Source organism: Miscanthus floridulus, chromosome 4 (assembly GCF_019320115.1).
Source record: "Miscanthus floridulus cultivar M001 chromosome 4, ASM1932011v1, whole genome shotgun sequence".
In the NCBI taxonomy this organism is placed as follows: domain Eukaryota; kingdom Viridiplantae; phylum Streptophyta; class Magnoliopsida; order Poales; family Poaceae; genus Miscanthus; species Miscanthus floridulus.
In genome coordinates, this window is record NC_089583.1 from 69248305 (window position 1) to 69274564 (window position 26260).

Consider the following 26260-nt stretch of genomic DNA (forward strand, 5'->3'; position numbering starts at 1 on the left):
TAAAGAGGACCCTATTGACACTAATACTCAAACTATCGATTCTCTAGCTCAGCAAACAATCGATGGTAAGAAATTCATGTGCTCATTTTATCCTTCTATAGTAATTATAAACTAAAAAAGCTTCTTGATGCCTGCAGACACTAGCATCAAAAACCCAGAGCCGATTCAATCGGATGTTAAAAAAGAAGTTGACACATCATTGGCTGATCCTTCTCCTCAGCCAGTATCTCTTTAAGAAAAGGTACTGTCTCCCTCTCACCATCCATCTCATTATCAACTCATTTGCTATTCCTAATAAGACTCCTTTTGTTCACATGTAGGCACTTAACTCTACAGCTTTGAGCTATTCTTTCAACTTTGAGGAATATATAGATGAAAGCAAGATAAGCTCATCAACCATTTCTTCTCAAGAAATCTTATCAGATGAGACCAAAAATCAGCTAAAAGGCATGCTGCCAATGCTCGAGAGGAACATAGCTGATTTGGTCCAAGATACAGATCCAATGAGAAGAATCTTCTTAGCCATTAAGGATGATCTACCCCTAAATCTTGCTGAAGCCTTGATACCTCTGTCCAACATCGAAGATCAAGCTCCCAAGGTGAAAAAGGCTCAAAGAAACCTAACAGACTGTGAAGCTTTGATGGCTAAGAAGAACTCTAACAAGCAAAAAGCCAAAGAATTAGTACAATTGGTCGACAATCTAAAGAAATCTTCTTCCAACATTGAACCAGAACTAACTTAGCTGAGAATTAGGTGTGCTAAGCTCGAATAGGAACTGGAAAGTGTGAAAGCCGCCATCGACCGTCATGAGTCTAACTTGACTCAGATCCCCAAGCCATCAAACAGAAGAAACAAGAGATGCTGACCATGGTTAAGGAAGGCAAAGCTATTCACAGCAGTCTTGAGAGCATTCTCAGATCAGCCGAAGAAGACAAACAACAAATTGTAGAAGTTGATGCTATTCGGCTAAAAGCACTAAGAGCAATTCATGATGCTCTTAACTTGTAATTTATGTTCTAACATCTGTAGTATATATTCTGTGTAAACCTGATGATAACTGTACTCTTCCTATTGATCTACTATACTTCTTAGTTCATCTAGAATAACCGATTTAAATTAGCCAATTCCTGATTCTGACTTTACTCTGACTTAACTGAATCTGAAAATAGTCCTTATTGCAAAAACTCTTCAAATTCCTTCTCAGTCATCAACGCCTCGTTCTCCTCGTTATTAACAAAGCAGCGCTTCGCCTTCCATTAATTGGGGTTGTTTTCACACGTTCTAAGATATCTATCATCTCACCTTCATGGCTATAAATACTAGCCATGGGCCTCTGCCTCAAACACATCTGTATCTGAAACTATTTCTCATTCTCTCGTGTATTTCTACCTTCAAGAACCCTGTAGTGGTTTCTTCTTATTCCCCTCTCAAGATCCAAATAGAAACCCATGGCCGACGAAGACAACCGTGGCAAGCGTGCGACAGAAGAGGTCCCAGAGGAGAACATGCCGATGAGCCAGCACCTTCACCGCATGAGGTAAGATCAAACGCCTTCTATTCATGACAACGAATTGTCTTCTAACTTGTTTACATGTTTGTCTTGAATGACAGACTCCAACCTCTTCCTCCTAGGGCCGATGGGCCTTCCAATGCAGCACCTGCCACCGCCCCCATGCTGGACTCGTCATTGGACTCCTCTGACTCGTACACTGGTGACGACGCCCATTGCTTCCTCTGGGAGTGGAGGGCTGCTAAGGACCGTTATTCTGAGTCAACTCGGGAAAACGGTCAGCTTGAGATCTGTCCCAAGGCCTTCCAGGTCACCCTCCTCGCCATAGAGGAGGAAGCCAATGCTGCTCGGATGAGGTTGGCCAAGTCCGATGCCATGGCGGTGGGTAAGCCTAGTTCCAAGAAAATCCTCATTCTTATCTTCACGGCCCCTTTCTTGACAATCTTCTTGCCTCTTTGATTTCTAGCCCTGGCGGTACAGTTGGAAAACCTCCAACTGGTGGTGAACGCAGCTACAATGCCGTCAATGCCCAGGGCCCTCTACTCATCAACTGTCTGTATGACATCCTGACATGTGCCCATTAGATTGCCATCCATGGAGTTCATTGCGATGCAGCGGTGGCTCTGGCTACGGCGCAAGTCCAGATCGAGCACGACCTCCGCACCATGGAGCTAGGCTTCCCAATGGCTGATGATCCCAACATGCACAAGGAGTTGATTGAGGACTTCAATGACACCGCGGTGTCCATTATGGATATCACACCAGCCCAAGATGTTGTGAACAAGGTGTTTGATTAGTTTGTACTAGGAGCAAATGATGAATGCATAAAGTTTTTGCCTTTTCCTTATGAATTCATCTCTGAAACCGCCATCATATGAATCATGATTGTCCTTGTGTGTGTTTTTGCTCTATATGCGATACATATCGTATCGGCTTTTACCCCTTCAGTTTAATAAATTTTTTGAGCTAAAGGCGATACCTTCCTGGTATCGGCTATTAGAGCCGATGGCTAAATAAATCGGCTATCAAGTATTAATCCAAACGCTAGGATAATACTTCTTTAGAATTCTTCCATTGATTGCTCTATCAAACTCCTCTTCCCCTTCTAGCATTTCTAAAATATAAGCATTGCCAGGAGCATAATGTTTAATCCGATAAGGACCTTCCCAATTAGGCGATCATTTGCTAAACCTGCTGTCTTTAGACCGAATCGGTAATCTTACTTTTCAAACTAACCCTCCTTCACAAAACTATTTGTTCTTGACCTTTTTATTATAATGCCTTACAACCCTTAATTTATTGGCCTCAACATTTTCAAGAGCGCGCATCCAATGACAACTTAAGTCCTCCAAATCATCCATCATAAGGTTTTTATAGACTTCAGGTGTCAAATCATTTTGCAATATAACACGTCTTGATCCAGTCTGAATCTACCAAGGAAGAATCGCATTATGCCCATATACTAACTCATAAGGTGATGATTTAATCGATCCATGGCAAGCCATCCTATATGCCCAGAATGCTTTATTAAGTGCCAGGTACCACTTCCTTGGTTCTTCAATTTTCTTCTTAATCAACTTAATCAAAATTTGATTGGATGCCTCTGCCTGGCCATTAGCTTGAGCATAATAAGGAGAAGAATTTAGTAATTTAATTCCCATACTAGTCACAAAATCTCTGAATTCTTCTGATGTGAGCATTGTCCCTTGATCAGTAGTAATGGTTTGAGGAATCCCAAAAACGATAAACAATATGCTCCCTGACAAAACCAACCTTATTCTTTGAAGTTACTATTTTCAAAGGAATCGCCTCAACCCACTTGGTAAAATAATTTGTTGCTACCAATATAAACTGTGCCCTCTACTTGAAGGTGGAAAAATCTGGCCAATTAAATCAATTCTCTAGCCTCAGAATGACCATGGCTTAATTATTGGATTCATAGCTGATGCAGGCGATTTCTGAACATTACAAAAATGCTGACAATCCTAACACCCCTTGTAATATTCAAAACAATCTTCTAATATTGTTGGCTAGAAATATCTAGACCTGCGAATAACCCATTTCATCTTATAGGCCGATTGATGAGCTCCACATATTCCTTCAGCTACTTCTCCTGTCAATACTATTGCTTCTTGTTGACTTAAACATTTAAGCAAAACTCCATCGACTGTTTTGTAATACAACTGATCATCTAACAAAACATACTTAGTTGATTTATATCTCAATTTTCTAGTAACCTTCTATGATGGATTCTTGAGGTAATCGGCTATTTCAACTCTCCAATCATTAGCCAAGGCCTCACTACTTAAGATTTCTTGGAACACTCGATAGCCTGACGCATTCTGAGCTAACCAATTGGCCTCTTGATTCTGTGCTCTTAGAATATGCTAAAGAGAAGTAAGGGGAAACTCCTTAAGTAACGTTCGACATTCATCATAGTATCCCTTCAAAATATCATCTTTACATTCATACAGGCCAATCAACTGATTAATAACTAGCTGTGAATCTTCAAATATTTCAATTAACTCGGCCTTTACTTCCTGAAGAAGTTAGTCCCTTAAGAATAGCTTCATATTCTGCTTGATTATTGGTGGTCATTGGTTTGGTTTGAAAGGCAAACCCAAAGGTTGCCCCCCCCGAGGCGAAATAATAACAATACCAATGCCACCACCTTGCTTTCACGATGATCCATCAAAGAACAATATCCAAGGCATTGGTTCCACATAGCCGATGCTTGGTTTAGTGTGTTGAGTAACAAAATCGGCCATCACTTGCCCTTTGACTCCTTTAGATGATTCATACCTCAAGTCAAATTCTGATATGAAAGAATCCACTTTCTCATTCTCCCGTTTAATATCGGCATTGACAACATGTGTTTGATCACATCGGCTTTAGACACAACTATACACTCAGCCGATAGTAAATAATGTCGCAATTTAGTGCAGGAGAAATATAAGCATAAGCATAACTTTTCAATAGGAGAATATCTTGTTTTTGGATCCAAAAGTCTTCTATTTAAATAGAAAACAACCTGTTCCTATCCTTCAAACTCTTGCATAAAGGCCGATCCAATCGTTTGTCCATCGGTCAACATGTACAACTTAAAAGGCTTACCTTGCCGAGGAGGAACCAGCACAGGTAGAGATTTCATACACTCTTTTATCTTCTCAAACACTTTTTGTTGTACGTCACCCCATTTAAATTCTTGATCATTTTTAGCTTCAACAAAGGAGAAAACGGCAGAAACTTTTCTGACATATTTGAAATAAACCTTTTGATAAAATTAATCTTACCAAACAGAGATTGTAATTCTGTTTTATTAGTTGGAGGTACTGCCTCATCAATTGCTTTCATACTTTTCTGACCAATCTCAATTCCTCTCTCATAGACTAAAACCCAAAAATTGTCTAGCTGACACTCGAAAGGCACACTTATTAGGATTTATCTTAAAACCATGTTTTCTTGTTCACTCCAAAGTCTCCTGTAGATTAGCCAGATGTTCTTTGTACCCTTCGGATTTCACCACCACATCATTAATATAGATTTCAACAATCTTGCTGATTAACCTATGAAAAATATAATTCATTGCCCTCTGATAAATTGCACTAGCATTCTTCAATCCAAAATTCATCACAACCCATTCAAATAAGCTGATTGCACCGGGGCACCTAATGGTTGTTTTTGCTATGTCTTCTTCAGCCATAAAAAATTGATTATAACCTACATTACCATCTATAAAACTAATTACCTTATAAGCTCTAATTGGGTTGTCATCAATCACCAAAAAGGAGGAGATTGAAAGTGCAATCAAGCCCTAATTGTGGGTTTTGGTGATAACGACCATGCAATTAGAGAACTAATGAGATTTATCGAGATGACAAGTAGGGAATTTATATTGGAGGATGCTACACGAAATGAAGAAGCCCCCAATTACAAATGTAGATGGCTTCAAATTCAAAGGAGGTTAAATTCTTTTATATTTTGAATTTGAGTATAGAAAAAGCTGCACTATAAAGGGCTACCAAGTGCTCAAACAACCACATGCATCCTTAGATTCACAGCCAAGATAGACTACACTTCACTATTACCCTTGCCGTCTTACGTGGTGGGGCACTGCCGCACTTGAGTTGTGGCACAAGGAAGTGAGCACCCACGCTGACTTCCCTGGATGGCTCGAGATGTATTAAAAGGTCTCGCCCAACCCCAAGGTCGTAGGCTCCATCTCGCCCGACCCCTTGGGTGCGGGCTCTGTCGCGCCTGACCCTAAAGTCACAGGCTTTGTCTCGCCCGAGCTCAAGGCCATGGGCTCTGTCTCACCCGACCTCGAGGCCACGGGCTCTGTCTCTCCTAACCCCATGGGTGCGGTGACTGTTGTGGGCTGAGGGGTATATATACCTATCCCCTTCCTCCCCAACATCTATCTGCCTCTTCTTCCTCACTTCAGCATGCTCAAAATAGAGTAGGAGCTGTCTCTCTCCCTCCATTGTTGACCTCAAGCCCCAAGCAAATCCATTTATTTTCCAATCAATCCTTGAGGGAAAAGGGTCCAAAACTTGATTAGAGAGCAGCTCCATTGATTCCCAAATCTAAAGAGCGCTTGGTTCATATTTTAGCCGATAGTTGTGTTTGTTACTCTTGGAGCTTGGCTCCTAGCCGGCCAGAGCGTCGCCCGTGGAGCTTGCCAACTTGTGTGGTAGCCCTAGGAGGTTTGTAGCCATCTCTTAAAGTTAGTAAATTCACCCCTCATCTCAAGAGTTATATCTCTTGATTTGAGATTGAGAAAGGGCTGGAAAGCCCTAAGCCTTAGTGGCTAACCTCAACAACATGGAGGTAGGCAAGCCTTGTTGGCGAGCCAAACCACAGGATAAATCATTGTGTCACTTGTGCTTGATTTACATTACTTGCATAACATATTATGGTTGAGGTGATTTCTAGTGTTTCTAGTCGATCTACTTGTGTGTGGTGTTCCTACCACTTCTAGCTCTTGATCAGTGATTGTCATACCTATAGTAAGCTAGGAAATTTCTCCGATCTAAGTTTTTGTTCATGGATTTTGAATTGTGATTCAAAGTTGTCTGTAGGTGTAGCAGTGCCACTATTCTAGCCTAGTAGTGCCGCCTCTAGAGCAGCGGTGCTGCTAGGTGAATTTGATAAAAATTTGAGTGTTTGTTTTGACAGGCCTATTCACCCCCCTCTAGGCTAACCAGAGATTCTACAAATATTTATTGCCCCCTGGTCTTGGACGCATTACCCCCAAAATCCTTAAGCATCATGTTAGTCTCAATCAGATCTTCTGGTAATTTACTAAGCTTGTGAAAAGTAGTATAAGGCATCAGATTAATAGAGGCACCTCCACATATAAAGCCTTCAAATGCCGATGCTTAACTGGTTTATCAAATATAGCTTGATGTATCAGTGTCAATTGGGCTGCCATCTCTTCATACTCTGATTCATCAAATCTGAATAGACTTCTTGATTTGCTAGAGCTTTAAATTCAGATGGTAAAAGAAAAACCATTTGAATAATATCTGATGGTTGACCCTTATCGGCTGTTTGTTTAGCATGCCATACTTGCGGTTTACCACATTTCTTTGCCTGTTCTAATTGTCTACTCCTTAGGTGTTATACTCTTCTCTTCTGACTTCTTGTTAAACCTCCTGGACACCACTGTCCTTCCTACCAAACATACTCTTCACCATCTTCTTCTTCATAATCGGCCTAGTTCTGTTCAACAACTCGCTTTCCAAGCCGATCATGAATGCTTCTATTTTTAAGCACCGATCCACATCATTATGTTGATATTCAATTTGAACATGGATAAACTGGTGGTTGACTTGAGATTGCCTAAACTCTCAATATTATTCGCTACATTTTGGGCAATTATTTCTAGTAGGCAATCTCAAACCTTCATTCCAACAATGTCTAAAGAAAAGACAATTCTAATGTGACTGAGCTTGTTCTCTTTCATATCTCCCTTCTTCTTGTTGACGTTGATATTCTTTCTCTTCTAACCAGCATTGATAATCTTTCTCCTTCTACCGTTGCCATTTATTCAATAGAATTTGGGATGTAACACGTGGTCTCATAGCACCATCTCTCGTCGTCTCTCCCTACTCATATCGCCTCTTTTGTTGGTCACAACGCCTTTTAATTTCTCTATTTTCATCAGCCGATATTTGCATCTCCGGATCAACTATTCTAGTTTCTCTTGCCCTGGCTGATGTCAAAACTTTAGTTTTCCCTTTGAACAACTTAGCATCAACCATGTTTTGATCCTTTGGGAGAGGATTATCATCAACTTTCATTTTCCAAGTTGTATCAAATTTAAGCTTCCCTTGTTGAATAGCCCTCCGAATATGCTGCCTAAAAATCCTACAATCATTAGTAGTATGAGAACTAGTGTTATGGTACTTACCGAACTTCTTATTCTTCAACTGATCGAGAGGTAATATAACATGATTGGCAGGCAGTTTAATTTGTCCCTTCTCAAGCAAAAAATCAAAAAGTTTGTCTGCTTTTGTAACATAAAAATCATAACTTTCTTCAACTTCTTTTCCCCAAGGATTTGGAACCATTACTATCTTTTTACCCCAATTCCATTCAGCTATGGCAATTTTCTCTTCTTCATCATCATCATCGACTAAATACCGATTATAAGCTTCAATGATTATAGCATTCTTCTAGAATCAGGTATCTCTACGCATATTCTGGAACTGGCTATTAAGTGCTGCCACCCGTTGAGCCAATTGACCTAAATTGTCAAATTCTTGCCCAAGCAGCTTTTCTCTCCATGTTGGCAACATTCCTTGAATGGCCAACGTAGCTAGTTGATCATTAGTCAAATTCAGCGACAAGCATAAGTTTCTTGTCTCTCAGAACCTCTGAAGGAACTCAGCACCTGATTCATTAGCTCTTTACCTTATAGTTGTCAAATCTATGATCTTTCTTTCTCCTGTTCTAGTGTAGAAATATGTTTGGATTTTTTTTCAAGATCACTCCAATTGGCAATAGAATTAACCACCAGTGATAAAACCAAGTGAAAGTTGGTCCTGACAGGGACAAAGAGAAGAAACGAACTCGATGCGCTTCTTTAACAGAGGTTTCACCCAACTGAGTAAGATATCGACTGACATGTTCTATTGTACTTGTGCTATCTTGACTAGTGAACTTAGCAAATTCTGGAAGCCTGTAGTTCGTAGGAAGGGCCACCAAATCATACCACTCTGGATATGGATGTTTGTACGAAAAAGTTTGCCCTTTTGGTTTGAAACCAAACTGATTTTTCATCATTTCGGTTACTCTGAGCAACAATTCATTAGCATTTGAGTTTGGATTTCTTGGCAATTGCTGACCCATCTATAGATTGAAATCCTGAGTGTTTTGATATCCTAGATTTGGAATCATATTGAAGGTGTTATAATCTGAACCATAATGATATCCTTGTGGAATATCTATCTATCGGGCCCCTTACTGATTTACTGTTTGAAATCTCCGATTGAAAACATTAGGATTTGTATCTCTACGACTCCTTTGAACCAAGGGTGCTATTTATTGAGCCGATGGTGGTATTTGGCCATGTAACACCCAAAATTTCAGTCTTTTGAAATAAGAAAAATTCGATTTAATTATGTTATTATGTGAACATTGAAATATAGGAAAGAAATAATTTTTGTGAAAATAAAATCAAATATAAGGTTAGTAACATGTTGATGCACTCATGTTGGAGCATTGTATTTAATATGTTGAGTGGTCTTTTATTTAAACTCAAAAGGATTCAAAACTCATTTGAAAATACATTTGGAAATTTGATTTGGAAAAAGAAAAAGGAAATTACTTTTCCCTTCCCTCCCTTCCTCAGTTTCGGCCCGCAGGCCATTTCTCCCTCCCACTGGCCCAACCGACCTGCTGGTCCGTTTTCTCCCCATGGCCCGCTCGCTCTTCCTTCTTTCGTTCTTGGGCCAACCCAGTTTCAGCCAGCAACTGCTGCCGCGCCTCTGCCCACGCTCAGCCACTGCCTAGCTAGGCCCGCTTGTCAGCTCCGACCCCCACCTCCTCCCGCACACCCCGCGCGTGCCTGGAGCAACCGCCGCCCTGCACCCGCTCTTCTCGCGACGTGGGCGCGTCCTCTCCATGCCCGACCACTTTAAAACGGCGTTGAGCCCTTCCCACGCTCCTTGCTGCTCCTTTCTCCTTCTCGCGTCGCCCATGCCCAAGGTAACCGCCGCGCCGTGGAATCACCGGTTTCGCCGTCTGCCCTCCGCGTGAACCACCGTCCCCGAGCCGCCTCCGCTCCGAATTTTGCCATGGTGAGAATCGTCGTACTCCTCTCTCTCCTCCCATGCCGTTATTTTCTTGTTTCATGGCCATTTGAGCCCTATTCGCGTGTGCCGAAGACCTCCACGCCGCCGGCCATGGCGACCACCCCACCGGCCATGTCCTCCAGCCACACTTTTGGCCTTGGTGAGTCCCCCTTCACCCCCTCTCTCCCCCGGTGCCTTCGGTTCTTCGAACCGTGGCCCGTAGGCCCCTATCCATGCGCTCCGACGACCTCCACGCCGCCGGCCATGGAGCCTTGCCACTGGCTGCACTGTGCTCGGCCGGACCTCCCTCTCTCTCTTCCCCTCTCCAATCCGAGCCGTCCATCTCCTGATCTACGGCCAGGATTAGAAGTTACCCTTTCGCGCAAAATTATGCTAAAGAGTCCCTCGCTTTCGGATAAATTGAACCCGCCGTCCCTAGCGTAGTTTCCAGAGTACGCTTTCTTGTTTTGAAAGCGTAAAGTTTGTTGTTTTAGTTCAAAATACGTTTTTAGTATTTACAGAAATGCCATTAGATTTGTTTTGCTAATAAAAACTTCGTTTTAGCTCTGAATTGATCCGTTCAAATTGCGTTAGCTTCGTAATTTCATAATCTACGTGTTAGTACCACTGTTAATCAAGTTTGCAACTTTTAAATTTCATGATTAGTTTTAATTAAATAAAGTGCTATAGAAAACCCCGTTTCATTCATAACTTTCGCGTTTTAGCTCTGATTTTTGTAAACTTCGCATTGACGTGATCGTAGCGAGACGTAGATTATTTTCATAAACATTTTATCTTGTTTTCTATACTGTTGGTGTACTGTTCTAATGGTAGGATTGTTTGCTTTGCATGAATGCCTGTGGAATGTTGTATGTTGCCGTGTTGGTCGCGTTCAGACTGTGAGGAGAATGTTGGAGATCAAGAGTTCTTCGATGGCCAACAGGACCAGCAAGAGTTTGTGAACCAAGGCAAGTATAGCATGGGCCTACCTTGATGTCCTATTCACTTTAATAATTTACTCATGTGCATGTGTCTAAATTTGATAACCTTAAGGACATCCTAGTTATTTGATGACATGTTCCCTTGACTCCTTTGGGTTAATTGCATTTGGGTAAATTGCTAGTGCTCTAACGGAACATGATCTATACATTGGTTAATGGTTCTATGGAACTAAAGGTAAAACATGCTTTATAACATCTAATCCATAGGGCAAAGGAGCAAATGACTTTCGATCATGTTGCTCCCGACCCTCCATAAGGACTTATCTGTCGGCAAAAGCTGGGACTGATAGTGCAACCGTGAGAGTCATATGGCTCTGACTTTAGCTCAGTTAGAAACGGTCGTTTTAGCATCTTTGCTCCTCTGGTTTCTTGCTTACTATCTTATTCTTGTTATTTTATTAAAACATTTATGCTTTTCATACCTTAATCTATTATATAAAATTGTTGATTCTAATTCTATCTCACTTTAAATCTATAGATGTCTCATAACCCAAAGACTGCCCACCTCAGCACTGCTGGCTACCATGCTTTGTTCACCCCACGTGCTCCACAGGCGGAGAAGGAGATTGTGATCATCTTCGACGATGAGGAGATGGCTACCCCGACACCTGCACCTGCTCCTACTCTAGCCGTTGCACCGGTCTATCCTGTGGTAGCTACACCTGAGGAGTCATCAGCTACTTCACCTACACCTATGCCATCCCCAGCTGTCCCTGTGGTGGAGGAGGAGATAGGCTAGAAGTGAAAGTACTACTTCAAGCTAGCCCCTGAGATGCCCTACTACCACACCCTCCTCACCCATGTGCTGGATGACTACTACCCCGATCTGCACGCCTCCATTAGCTATCATTGTGCAGAGTATCAGCATCCTTTGGAGGCAACCTTTTGGAAGGTACAGCTGGTTTCCACTGCTTGGAATGACATCAAGAATGGACATGAGGTGGAGACTGTCCATCGTGCCACTGCTAGGAGGGCCCATGCTTTGGATGGCATGGAAGATGCAGCGCAGGACGCCTACATCTACTACCATGGTCACTTTGAGGCCATGAGGGAGGATCGTTTCAGGTTCCTTCCTCACAATGATCATGAGGGTGTTTGGCAGGTCTTGGCTCCACCAGAGAGTGACCCAACTCTAGAAGCAACAGTGCAGCATGTCCATGCCATGCAGGGGGTGGATGAAGAAGTCAAGGGAGAGCTGTGTGCATCATAGAGGGCCGAGAGACGCCTCCAGAAGCAAGTTGATGAACTACATGCTCAACTTGGGCAGCCACCTATCAACAAGAAGAAGCGTCGGTTGTTCACCATGATTGACATCGCCCCATAGGTGTTAGGTGCCTTGTTTAAGATTGCAACGTTGATTAGTTCGTGTTTCATGTTTAGACTTGTTGTGTCTTTGTGAACTTTAGTGATCAGATGTCTTTAATTGTGAACTTGGTTGATTTGGAGTTTGGTTGTTTGATGGAAGTTTGTGGGCATGTCCACAACTTCCTTAGGTTGGAACCTTAAGTTTAGATAAAATCTTAATGTAGATGGTTTGCTTTATCTTATCTCTGTTGTGTTGTTTTTTGGAGCAGCTTGTGATCTTTATCTTGTATCTCAAAATCTGGGCTATCAAAAATTCTGAAATTTTTGTGGAGATAACTAGACTTCTGTATCTTTCAAATGTCTCTGGAATCACATCAATAGCTATTTAGGTTTGTGAGATCCATCTATCACAAGTTGATGTTCCTGCGCAGTCTAGAACCCATAACAGATTTGGTTTAGCTGAAATATACGCGTGACTCTTGATTTCTCAGGCCAAATTCTATATAATACCCCAATAGTATCTTTTCCAATGTGCTCGGCCTGCTTACTTTCCCCTTTTCTCTTGAGCAAGCTTCAACAGTCAAAAACGCCACCACCAAAGCCTTAACCCTAGCTGATCTTCTGCTCTACCAAACTGCTATTCAAGCCACCTTTCTACAACCTTCCTTAGATTTAGATCCATTTTGGCTGTAATGGCGACCAGCAATCACGTTCCTGAGGTATGCTTTTAGATTTCTGTCTTTTGAGTATTAGCCACTACTCTGTATTTTCCTTTCTTCTTAAATTCATCCCAACTAGTTTCTAGGAAATGAGGAATGAAATTTTGATTCCATTAGCTATTGTTCCTAATACCTATTATCTTGGACCTATGGGCGATCTTGATCCATCTGATTTTATCAACCAAGAAACCAACCAAATCCCCTTCAAACAATCTGTAATAGATTTATCTTCCTGGAACACCAAAACTTCTTTTAGAAACTGACCCAAAATACCTAAAGGATGGAGAGATTGGTTCCGTAGGGTATCAAAAAAGAAAGCTAGGGATTGGGAAATTTCTAATTTAAACCAATGCTTGACACTCTCACTGTCTAGAATGGAGAGAAATGATTCACTTCTGGTCTCTGTATCTTATTTTTTGTCCAACACTTTGAATGCTTTCGTTTTTGGTCATGGTCCAATGACCATTACTTTGGCCGTCATCTACATGTTAACCGGTCTTAGAATAATAGGATTAGTGCAACCTTATGATTTCTTAAGTGCTGGATCCAAAAAATAGCTAAAATATCATACTGCACAGGATGGGCAAGTTACATTTTGAATCATATTGGGGATGGGTCAACTGTTGATGATAGAGAACATGTAGCTTTCTTGAATATGTGGCTGGAAAAATTTATCTTTTGTGGGTCATCCTGTGGTCCAACCTATAATCATAAATACTTGGCAGAGCGTTTAGCAACCGGTAATGAAATCCCCCTTGGAAAATATCTGCTAGGATCTGCTTATCATTTGATGCACCAAGTAGCTGCCCAATTGCTGAAAAATAAACCAGTGCATACCATCAGTGGCCCTTGGTTGTTGATACAATTATGGCTGAATTTGTACATGCATAAGATTGTAAGACCCAATCTCAGGAATCTGAGCTTCCCTTCTTCCAACTTTACTGAAGATTATAAAGGAAAAGAAGGAAGAACTCAACAGTGTATGAATTATGGCGAAGCTACATCAGCCAAAACAATTGCTATTGATGTAGGTCACCTTTTTAAGAAATTTTACAGAGGGTTTGATGCAAACATCTTGGCTTGGTTGCCTTATGATGAAGATGAAGATAATGAGCTAGTTCTGCCAGTTAAATTCTAGTTTGAATCAGGTTGTTAAGATGAAACAACTGCTATAATTTTCAGTTGCATCATCAAACTCTACGTGCTGCTTGCCGAATTTGGCCATGGTCATGGCAAAATGGCTACTAGTAGTTTTCTCCTAGATAATCTCCCAACTTATGAATTCTATAACCCCTTTTTGTCACCTGTCAATTCAGCCTTGGTCAACTACCCCCTCGGCTATTCTTAAGGAATACTCTGAAGCCAAGAGAAGTCATTAGTGAAATAATGGAAGCTTCTAGGGTCTTTCAATTGGGGTAAGATCTTCCTTCTCTTTGTCTGCATGAATGGACAGGAGCCACCTTCTCTTCAAACATGTTTGACTCCTAGTGGCAAGAATGGCACTCTCACCTCTTCTGCAACTCAATTTATACTAACTGCTTAGCCCTAGATGTTGACTTTGCTTCTAAAAGTGAGATAACTCGCCACTTTCCTTTTAGAAGGATTATCAAGTTCTCCTGTCAATTCATCTAACAATTTTTTTGCAAGATACCGAATTTGATCCCCCAAGTGGGGACATGAAAGGGTATCCCATAAAATATTATCCACCATGTCCAGCCTCAAGAATAGGATCAACTGCACCCACTCTAAAAAAGTTGATAAAAACCCCAGCTGCCCCAGCAATACTGACATATGAGTCTTCAAAATGCAAGGCAACCCAAGGTATAACTAAAAAAACCACCATTGGGAAGAGACTTTGCAGAACAAAATCATCAATTACTCAGGTAAATTAACTTATATTCCCTCTTAAGATGGCATTCAACTTCTAATTTAATTCCTTTCTTGCAGTCATCGACTATTGCATCTCAATCTGTTTTGGGTACCAAACTGCTATCCTAGGCACTTAGATCAGCATATGCTAATCTCTCATCGGCTAATCCTCCTAAGGAACTGATTACAATTGAAGCAACTAATGTCCCCGACAGATCCCAAACGACAGAAGATGAGAACCTCTCTACTTCACCACCTGATACTACCAAGGTATCTCCTGAAGCCTTCAATCATATGTAGTCCTCCCTCTTCTCTGATCCTTTTCTTTTATCAGACACCACCTAGGAAAACATCTCCACAAGAGCAAAGATCTGACAACTCACCAGTTAAAGAGGACCCTATTGACACTAATACTCAAACTATCGATTCTCTAGCTCAGCAAACAATCGATGGTAAGAAATTCATGTGCTCATTTTATCCTTCTATAGTAATTATAAACTAAAAAAGCTTCTTGATGCCTGCAGACACTAGCATCAAAAACCCAGAGCCGATTCAATCGGATGTTAAAAAAGAAGTTGACACATCATTGGCTGATCCTTCTCCTCAGCCAGTATCTCTTTAAGAAAAGGTACTGTCTCCCTCTCACCATCCATCTCATTATCAACTCATTTGCTATTCCTAATAAGACTCCTTTTGTTCACATGTAGGCACTTAACTCTACAGCTTTGAGCTATTCTTTCAACTTTGAGGAATATATAGATGAAAGCAAGATAAGCTCATCAACCATTTCTTCTCAAGAAATCTTATCAGATGAGACCAAAAATCAGCTAAAAGGCATGCTGCCAATGCTCGAGAGGAACATAGCTGATTTGGTCCAAGATACAGATCCAATGAGAAGAATCTTCTTAGCCATTAAGGATGATCTACCCCTAAATCTTGCTGAAGCCTTGATACCTCTGTCCAACATCGAAGATCAAGCTCCCAAGGTGAAAAAGGCTCAAAGAAACCTAACAGACTGTGAAGCTTTGATGGCTAAGAAGAACTCTAACAAGCAAAAAGCCAAAGAATTAGTACAATTGGTCGACAATCTAAAGAAATCTTCTTCCAACATTGAACCAGAACTAACTTAGCTGAGAATTAGGTGTGCTAAGCTCGAATAGGAACTGGAAAGTGTGAAAGCCGCCATCGACCGTCATGAGTCTAACTTGACTCAGATCCCCAAGCCATCAAACAGAAGAAACAAGAGATGCTGACCATGGTTAAGGAAGGCAAAGCTATTCACAGCAGTCTTGAGAGCATTCTCAGATCAGCCGAAGAAGACAAACAACAAATTGTAGAAGTTGATGCTATTCGGCTAAAAGCACTAAGAGCAATTCATGATGCTCTTAACTTGTAATTTATGTTCTAACATCTGTAGTATATATTCTGTGTAAACCTGATGATAACTGTACTCTTCCTATTGATCTACTATACTTCTTAGTTCATCTAGAATAACCGATTTAAATTAGCCAATTCCTGATTCTGACTTTACTCTGACTTAACTGAATCTGAAAATAGTCCTTATTGCAAAAACTCTTCAAATTCCTTCTCAGTCATCAACGCCTCGTTCTCCTCGTTATTAACAAAGCAGCGCTTCGCCTTCCATTAATTGGGGTTGTTTTCACACGTTCTAAGATATCTATCATCTCACCTTCATGGCTATAAATACTAGCCATGGGCCTCTGCCTCAAACACATCTGTATCTGAAACTATTTCTCATTCTCTCGTGTATTTCTACCTTCAAGAACCCTGTAGTGGTTTCTTCTTATTCCCCTCTCAAGATCCAAATAGAAACCCATGGCCGACGAAGACAACCGTGGCAAGCGTGCGACAGAAGAGGTCCCAGAGGAGAACATGCCGATGAGCCAGCACCTTCACCGCATGAGGTAAGATCAAACGCCTTCTATTCATGACAACGAATTGTCTTCTAACTTGTTTACATGTTTGTCTTGAATGACAGACTCCAACCTCTTCCTCCTAGGGCCGATGGGCCTTCCAATGCAGCACCTGCCACCGCCCCCATGCTGGACTCGTCATTGGACTCCTCTGACTCGTACACTGGTGACGACGCCCATTGCTTCCTCTGGGAGTGGAGGGCTGCTAAGGACCGTTATTCTGAGTCAACTCGGGAAAACGGTCAGCTTGAGATCTGTCCCAAGGCCTTCCAGGTCACCCTCCTCGCCATAGAGGAGGAAGCCAATGCTGCTCGGATGAGGTTGGCCAAGTCCGATGCCATGGCGGTGGGTAAGCCTAGTTCCAAGAAAATCCTCATTCTTATCTTCACGGCCCCTTTCTTGACAATCTTCTTGCCTCTTTGATTTCTAGCCCTGGCGGTACAGTTGGAAAACCTCCAACTGGTGGTGAACGCAGCTACAATGCCGTCAATGCCCAGGGCCCTCTACTCATCAACTGTCTGTATGACATCCTGACATGTGCCCATTAGATTGCCATCCATGGAGTTCATTGCGATGCAGCGGTGGCTCTGGCTACGGCGCAAGTCCAGATCGAGCACGACCTCCGCACCATGGAGCTAGGCTTCCCAATGGCTGATGATCCCAACATGCACAAGGAGTTGATTGAGGACTTCAATGACACCGCGGTGTCCATTATGGATATCACACCAGCCCAAGATGTTGTGAACAAGGTGTTTGATTAGTTTGTACTAGGAGCAAATGATGAATGCATAAAGTTTTTGCCTTTTCCTTATGAATTCATCTCTGAAACCGCCATCATATGAATCATGATTGTCCTTGTGTGTGTTTTTGCTCTATATGCGATACATATCGTATCGGCTTTTACCCCTTCAGTTTAATAAATTTTTTGAGCTAAAGGCGATACCTTCCTGGTATCGGCTATTAGAGCCGATGGCTAAATAAATCGGCTATCAAGTATTAATCCAAACGCTAGGATAATACTTCTTTAGAATTCTTCCATTGATTGCTCTATCAAACTCCTCTTCCCCTTCTAGCATTTCTAAAATATAAGCATTGCCAGGAGCATAATGTTTAATCCGATAAGGACCTTCCCAATTAGGCGATCATTTGCTAAACCTGCTGTCTTTAGACCGAATCGGTAATCTTACTTTTCAAACTAACCCTCCTTCACAAAACTATTTGTTCTTGACCTTTTTATTATAATGCCTTACAACCCTTAATTTATTGGCCTCAACATTTTCAAGAGCGCGCATCCAATGACAACTTAAGTCCTCCAAATCATCCATCATAAGGTTTTTATAGACTTCAGGTGTCAAATCATTTTGCAATATAACACGTCTTGATCCAGTCTGAATCTACCAAGGAAGAATCGCATTATGCCCATATACTAACTCATAAGGTGATGATTTAATCGATCCATGGCAAGCCATCCTATATGCCCAGAATGCTTTATTAAGTGCCAGGTACCACTTCCTTGGTTCTTCAATTTTCTTCTTAATCAACTTAATCAAAATTTGATTGGATGCCTCTGCCTGGCCATTAGCTTGAGCATAATAAGGAGAAGAATTTAGTAATTTAATTCCCATACTAGTCACAAAATCTCTGAATTCTTCTGATGTGAGCATTGTCCCTTGATCAGTAGTAATGGTTTGAGGAATCCCAAAAACGATAAACAATATGCTCCCTGACAAAACCAACCTTATTCTTTGAAGTTACTATTTTCAAAGGAATCGCCTCAACCCACTTGGTAAAATAATTTGTTGCTACCAATATAAACTGTGCCCTCTACTTGAAGGTGGAAAAATCTGGCCAATTAAATCAATTCTCTAGCCTCAGAATGACCATGGCTTAATTATTGGATTCATAGCTGATGCAGGCGATTTCTGAACATTACAAAAATGCTGACAATCCTAACACCCCTTGTAATATTCAAAACAATCTTCTAATATTGTTGGCTAGAAATATCTAGACCTGCGAATAACCCATTTCATCTTATAGGCCGATTGATGAGCTCCACATATTCCTTCAGCTACTTCTCCTGTCAATACTATTGCTTCTTGTTGACTTAAACATTTAAGCAAAACTCCATCGACTGTTTTGTAATACAACTGATCATCTAACAAAACATACTTAGTTGATTTATATCTCAATTTTCTAGTAACCTTCTATGATGGATTCTTGAGGTAATCGGCTATTTCAACTCTCCAATCATTAGCCAAGGCCTCACTACTTAAGATTTCTTGGAACACTCGATAGCCTGACGCATTCTGAGCTAACCAATTGGCCTCTTGATTCTGTGCTCTTAGAATATGCTAAAGAGAAGTAAGGGGAAACTCCTTAAGTAACGTTCGACATTCATCATAGTATCCCTTCAAAATATCATCTTTACATTCATACAGGCCAATCAACTGATTAATAACTAGCTGTGAATCTTCAAATATTTCAATTAACTCGGCCTTTACTTCCTGAAGAAGTTAGTCCCTTAAGAATAGCTTCATATTCTGCTTGATTATTGGTGGTCATTGGTTTGGTTTGAAAGGCAAACCCAAAGGTTGCCCCCCCCGAGGCGAAATAATAACAATACCAATGCCACCACCTTGCTTTCACGATGATCCATCAAAGAACAATATCCAAGGCATTGGTTCCACATAGCCGATGCTTGGTTTAGTGTGTTGAGTAACAAAATCGGCCATCACTTGCCCTTTGACTCCTTTAGATGATTCATACCTCAAGTCAAATTCTGATATGAAAGAATCCACTTTCTCATTCTCCCGTTTAATATCGGCATTGACAACATGTGTTTGATCACATCGGCTTTAGACACAACTATACACTCAGCCGATAGTAAATAATGTCGCAATTTAGTGCAGGAGAAATATAAGCATAAGCATAACTTTTCAATAGGAGAATATCTTGTTTTTGGATCCAAAAGTCTTCTATTTAAATAGAAAACAACCTGTTCCTATCCTTCAAACTCTTGCATAAAGGCCGATCCAATCGTTTGTCCATCGGTCAACATGTACAACTTAAAAGGCTTACCTTGCCGAGGAGGAACCAGCACAGGTAGAGATTTCATACACTCTTTTATCTTCTCAAACACTTTTTGTTGTACGTCACCCCATTTAAATTCTTGATCATTTTTAGCTTCAACAAAGGAGAAAACGGCAGAAACTTTTCTGACATATTTGAAATAAACCTTTTGATAAAATTAATCTTACCAAACAGAGATTGTAATTCTGTTTTATTAGTTGGAGGTACTGCCTCATCAATTGCTTTCATACTTTTCTGACCAATCTCAATTCCTCTCTCATAGACTAAAACCCAAAAATTGTCTAGCTGACACTCGAAAGGCACACTTATTAGGATTTATCTTAAAACCATGTTTTCTTGTTCACTCCAAAGTCTCCTGTAGATTAGCCAGATGTTCTTTGTACCCTTCGGATTTCACCACCACATCATTAATATAGATTTCAACAATCTTGCTGATTAACCTATGAAAAATATAATTCATTGCCCTCTGATAAATTGCACTAGCATTCTTCAATCCAAAATTCATCACAACCCATTCAAATAAGCTGATTGCACCGGGGCACCTAATGGTTGTTTTTGCTATGTCTTCTTCAGCCATAAAAAATTGATTATAACCTACATTACCATCTATAAAACTAATTACCTTATAAGCTCTAATTGGGTTGTCATCAATCACCAAAAAGGAGGAGATTGAAAGTGCAATCAAGCCCTAATTGTGGGTTTTGGTGATAACGACCATGCAATTAGAGAACTAATGAGATTTATCGAGATGACAAGTAGGGAATTTATATTGGAGGATGCTACACGAAATGAAGAAGCCCCCAATTACAAATGTAGATGGCTTCAAATTCAAAGGAGGTTAAATTCTTTTATATTTTGAATTTGAGTATAGAAAAAGCTGCACTATAAAGGGCTACCAAGTGCTCAAACAACCACATGCATCCTTAGATTCACAGCCAAGATAGACTACACTTCACTATTACCCTTGCCGTCTTACGTGGTGGGGCACTGCCGCACTTGAGTTGTGGCACAAGGAAGTGAGCACCCACGCTGACTTCCCTGGATGGCTCGAGATGTATTAAAAGGTCTCGCCCAACCCCAAGGTCGTAGGCTCCATCTCGCCCGACCCCTTGGGTGCGGGCTCTGTCGCGCCTGACCCTAAAGTCACAGGCTTTGTCTCGCCCGAGCTCAAGGCCATGGGCTCTGTCTCACCCGACCTCGAGGCCACGGGCTCTGTCTCTCCTAACCCCATGGGTGCGGTGACTGTTGTGGGCTGAGGGGTATATATACCTATCCCCTTCCTCCCCAACATCTATCTGCCTCTTCTTCCTCACTTCAGCATGCTCAAAATAGAGTAGGAGCTGTCTCTCTCCCTCCATTGTTGACCTCAAGCCCCAAGCAAATCCATTTATTTTCCAATCAATCCTTGAGGGAAAAGGGTCCAAAACTTGATTAGAGAGCAGCTCCATTGATTCCCAAATCTAAAGAGCGCTTGGTTCATATTTTAGCCGATAGTTGTGTTTGTTACTCTTGGAGCTTGGCTCCTAGCCGGCCAGAGCGTCGCCCGTGGAGCTTGCCAACTTGTGTGGTAGCCCTAGGAGGTTTGTAGCCATCTCTTAAAGTTAGTAAATTCACCCCTCATCTCAAGAGTTATATCTCTTGATTTGAGATTGAGAAAGGGCTGGAAAGCCCTAAGCCTTAGTGGCTAACCTCAACAACATGGAGGTAGGCAAGCCTTGTTGGCGAGCCAAACCACAGGATAAATCATTGTGTCACTTGTGCTTGATTTACATTACTTGCATAACATATTATGGTTGAGGTGATTTCTAGTGTTTCTAGTCGATCTACTTGTGTGTGGTGTTCCTACCACTTCTAGCTCTTGATCAGTGATTGTCATACCTATAGTAAGCTAGGAAATTTCTCCGATCTAAGTTTTTGTTCATGGATTTTGAATTGTGATTCAAAGTTGTCTGTAGGTGTAGCAGTGCCACTATTCTAGCCTAGTAGTGCCGCCTCTAGAGCAGCGGTGCTGCTAGGTGAATTTGATAAAAATTTGAGTGTTTGTTTTGACAGGCCTATTCACCCCCCTCTAGGCTAACCAGAGATTCTACAAATATTTATTGCCCCCTGGTCTTGGACGCATTACCCCCAAAATCCTTAAGCATCATGTTAGTCTCAATCAGATCTTCTGGTAATTTACTAAGCTTGTGAAAAGTAGTATAAGGCATCAGATTAATAGAGGCACCTCCACATATAAAGCCTTCAAATGCCGATGCTTAACTGGTTTATCAAATATAGCTTGATGTATCAGTGTCAATTGGGCTGCCATCTCTTCATACTCTGATTCATCAAATCTGAATAGACTTCTTGATTTGCTAGAGCTTTAAATTCAGATGGTAAAAGAAAAACCATTTGAATAATATCTGATGGTTGACCCTTATCGGCTGTTTGTTTAGCATGCCATACTTGCGGTTTACCACATTTCTTTGCCTGTTCTAATTGTCTACTCCTTAGGTGTTATACTCTTCTCTTCTGACTTCTTGTTAAACCTCCTGGACACCACTGTCCTTCCTACCAAACATACTCTTCACCATCTTCTTCTTCATAATCGGCCTAGTTCTGTTCAACAACTCGCTTTCCAAGCCGATCATGAATGCTTCTATTTTTAAGCACCGATCCACATCATTATGTTGATATTCAATTTGAACATGGATAAACTGGTGGTTGACTTGAGATTGCCTAAACTCTCAATATTATTCGCTACATTTTGGGCAATTATTTCTAGTAGGCAATCTCAAACCTTCATTCCAACAATGTCTAAAGAAAAGACAATTCTAATGTGACTGAGCTTGTTCTCTTTCATATCTCCCTTCTTCTTGTTGACGTTGATATTCTTTCTCTTCTAACCAGCATTGATAATCTTTCTCCTTCTACCGTTGCCATTTATTCAATAGAATTTGGGATGTAACACGTGGTCTCATAGCACCATCTCTCGTCGTCTCTCCCTACTCATATCGCCTCTTTTGTTGGTCACAACGCCTTTTAATTTCTCTATTTTCATCAGCCGATATTTGCATCTCCGGATCAACTATTCTAGTTTCTCTTGCCCTGGCTGATGTCAAAACTTTAGTTTTCCCTTTGAACAACTTAGCATCAACCATGTTTTGATCCTTTGGGAGAGGATTATCATCAACTTTCATTTTCCAAGTTGTATCAAATTTAAGCTTCCCTTGTTGAATAGCCCTCCGAATATGCTGCCTAAAAATCCTACAATCATTAGTAGTATGAGAACTAGTGTTATGGTACTTACCGAACTTCTTATTCTTCAACTGATCGAGAGGTAATATAACATGATTGGCAGGCAGTTTAATTTGTCCCTTCTCAAGCAAAAAATCAAAAAGTTTGTCTGCTTTTGTAACATAAAAATCATAACTTTCTTCAACTTCTTTTCCCCAAGGATTTGGAACCATTACTATCTTTTTACCCCAATTCCATTCAGCTATGGCAATTTTCTCTTCTTCATCATCATCATCGACTAAATACCGATTATAAGCTTCAATGATTATAGCATTCTTCTAGAATCAGGTATCTCTACGCATATTCTGGAACTGGCTATTAAGTGCTGCCACCCGTTGAGCCAATTGACCTAAATTGTCAAATTCTTGCCCAAGCAGCTTTTCTCTCCATGTTGGCAACATTCCTTGAATGGCCAACGTAGCTAGTTGATCATTAGTCAAATTCAGCGACAAGCATAAGTTTCTTGTCTCTCAGAACCTCTGAAGGAACTCAGCACCTGATTCATTAGCTCTTTACCTTATAGTTGTCAAATCTATGATCTTTCTTTCTCCTGTTCTAGTGTAGAAATATGTTTGGATTTTTTTTCAAGATCACTCCAATTGGCAATAGAATTAACCACCAGTGATAAAACCAAGTGAAAGTTGGTCCTGACAGGGACAAAGAGAAGAAACGAACTCGATGCGCTTCTTTAACAGAGGTTTCACCCAACTGAGTAAGATATCGACTGACATGTTCTATTGTACTTGTGCTATCTTGACTAGTGAACTTAGCAAATTCTGGAAGCCTGTAGTTCGTAGGAAGGGCCACCAAATCATACCACTCTGGATATGGATGTTTGTACGAAAAAGTTTGCCCTTTTGGTTTGAAACCAAACTGATTTTTCATCATTTCGGTTACTCTGAGCAACAATTCATTAGCATTTGAGTTTGGATTTCTTGGCAATTGCTGACCCATCTATAGATTGAAATCCTGAGTGTTTTGATATCCTAGATTTGGAATCATATTGAAGGTGTTATAATCTGAACCATAATGATATCCTTGTGGAATATCTATCTATCGGGCCCCTTACTGATTTACTGTTTGAAATCTCCGATTGAAAACATTAGGATTTGTATCTCTACGACTCCTTTGAACCAAGGGTGCTATTTATTGAGCCGATGGTGGTATTTGGCCATGTAACACCCAAAATTTCAGTCTTTTGAAATAAGAAAAATTCGATTTAATTATGTTATTATGTGAACATTGAAATATAGGAAAGAAATAATTTTTGTGAAAATAAAATCAAATATAAGGTTAGTAACATGTTGATGCACTCATGTTGGAGCATTGTATTTAATATGTTGAGTGGTCTTTTATTTAAACTCAAAAGGATTCAAAACTCATTTGAAAATACATTTGGAAATTTGATTTGGAAAAAGAAAAAGGAAATTACTTTTCCCTTCCCTCCCTTCCTCAGTTTCGGCCCGCAGGCCATTTCTCCCTCCCACTGGCCCAACCGACCTGCTGGTCCGTTTTCTCCCCATGGCCCGCTCGCTCTTCCTTCTTTCGTTCTTGGGCCAACCCAGTTTCAGCCAGCAACTGCTGCCGCGCCTCTGCCCACGCTCAGCCACTGCCTAGCTAGGCCCGCTTGTCAGCTCCGACCCCCACCTCCTCCCGCACACCCCGCGCGTGCCTGGAGCAACCGCCGCCCTGCACCCGCTCTTCTCGCGACGTGGGCGCGTCCTCTCCATGCCCGACCACTTTAAAACGGCGTTGAGCCCTTCCCACGCTCCTTGCTGCTCCTTTCTCCTTCTCGCGTCGCCCATGCCCAAGGTAACCGCCGCGCCGTGGAATCACCGGTTTCGCCGTCTGCCCTCCGCGTGAACCACCGTCCCCGAGCCGCCTCCGCTCCGAATTTTGCCATGGTGAGAATCGTCGTACTCCTCTCTCTCCTCCCATGCCGTTATTTTCTTGTTTCATGGCCATTTGAGCCCTATTCGCGTGTGCCGAAGACCTCCACGCCGCCGGCCATGGCGACCACCCCACCGGCCATGTCCTCCAGCCACACTTTTGGCCTTGGTGAGTCCCCCTTCACCCCCTCTCTCCCCCGGTGCCTTCGGTTCTTCGAACCGTGGCCCGTAGGCCCCTATCCATGCGCTCCGACGACCTCCACGCCGCCGGCCATGGAGCCTTGCCACTGGCTGCACTGTGCTCGGCCGGACCTCCCTCTCTCTCTTCCCCTCTCCAATCCGAGCCGTCCATCTCCTGATCTACGGCCAGGATTAGAAGTTACCCTTTCGCGCAAAATTATGCTAAAGAGTCCCTCGCTTTCGGATAAATTGAACCCGCCGTCCCTAGCGTAGTTTCCAGAGTACGCTTTCTTGTTTTGAAAGCGTAAAGTTTGTTGTTTTAGTTCAAAATACGTTTTTAGTATTTACAGAAATGCCATTAGATTTGTTTTGCTAATAAAAACTTCGTTTTAGCTCTGAATTGATCCGTTCAAATTGCGTTAGCTTCGTAATTTCATAATCTACGTGTTAGTACCACTGTTAATCAAGTTTGCAACTTTTAAATTTCATGATTAGTTTTAATTAAATAAAGTGCTATAGAAAACCCCGTTTCATTCATAACTTTCGCGTTTTAGCTCTGATTTTTGTAAACTTCGCATTGACGTGATCGTAGCGAGACGTAGATTATTTTCATAAACATTTTATCTTGTTTTCTATACTGTTGGTGTACTGTTCTAATGGTAGGATTGTTTGCTTTGCATGAATGCCTGTGGAATGTTGTATGTTGCCGTGTTGGTCGCGTTCAGACTGTGAGGAGAATGTTGGAGATCAAGAGTTCTTCGATGGCCAACAGGACCAGCAAGAGTTTGTGAACCAAGGCAAGTATAGCATGGGCCTACCTTGATGTCCTATTCACTTTAATAATTTACTCATGTGCATGTGTCTAAATTTGATAACCTTAAGGACATCCTAGTTATTTGATGACATGTTCCCTTGACTCCTTTGGGTTAATTGCATTTGGGTAAATTGCTAGTGCTCTAACGGAACATGATCTATACATTGGTTAATGGTTCTATGGAACTAAAGGTAAAACATGCTTTATAACATCTAATCCATAGGGCAAAGGAGCAAATGACTTTCGATCATGTTGCTCCCGACCCTCCATAAGGACTTATCTGTCGGCAAAAGCTGGGACTGATAGTGCAACCGTGAGAGTCATATGGCTCTGACTTTAGCTCAGTTAGAAACGGTCGTTTTAGCATCTTTG

The 26260-nt window shown here is 41.4% G+C and overlaps 1 long non-coding RNA gene across 4 annotated transcripts in view; it reads left to right on the forward strand.

The window, feature by feature from the left end:
- The window catches only part of LOC136551656 (uncharacterized), a 212805-nt gene extending 201465 nt beyond the window's left edge, over positions 1 to 11340 (forward strand). For all 4 annotated transcript variants that reach the window (XR_010782642.1, XR_010782644.1, XR_010782645.1 and 1 more), the window contains one exon: positions 11291 to 11340. This is a non-coding gene — a long non-coding RNA (uncharacterized lncRNA). The remainder of the gene's footprint in view (positions 1 to 11290) is intronic.
- The last annotated feature ends 14920 nt before the right edge of the window (positions 11341 to 26260 follow it).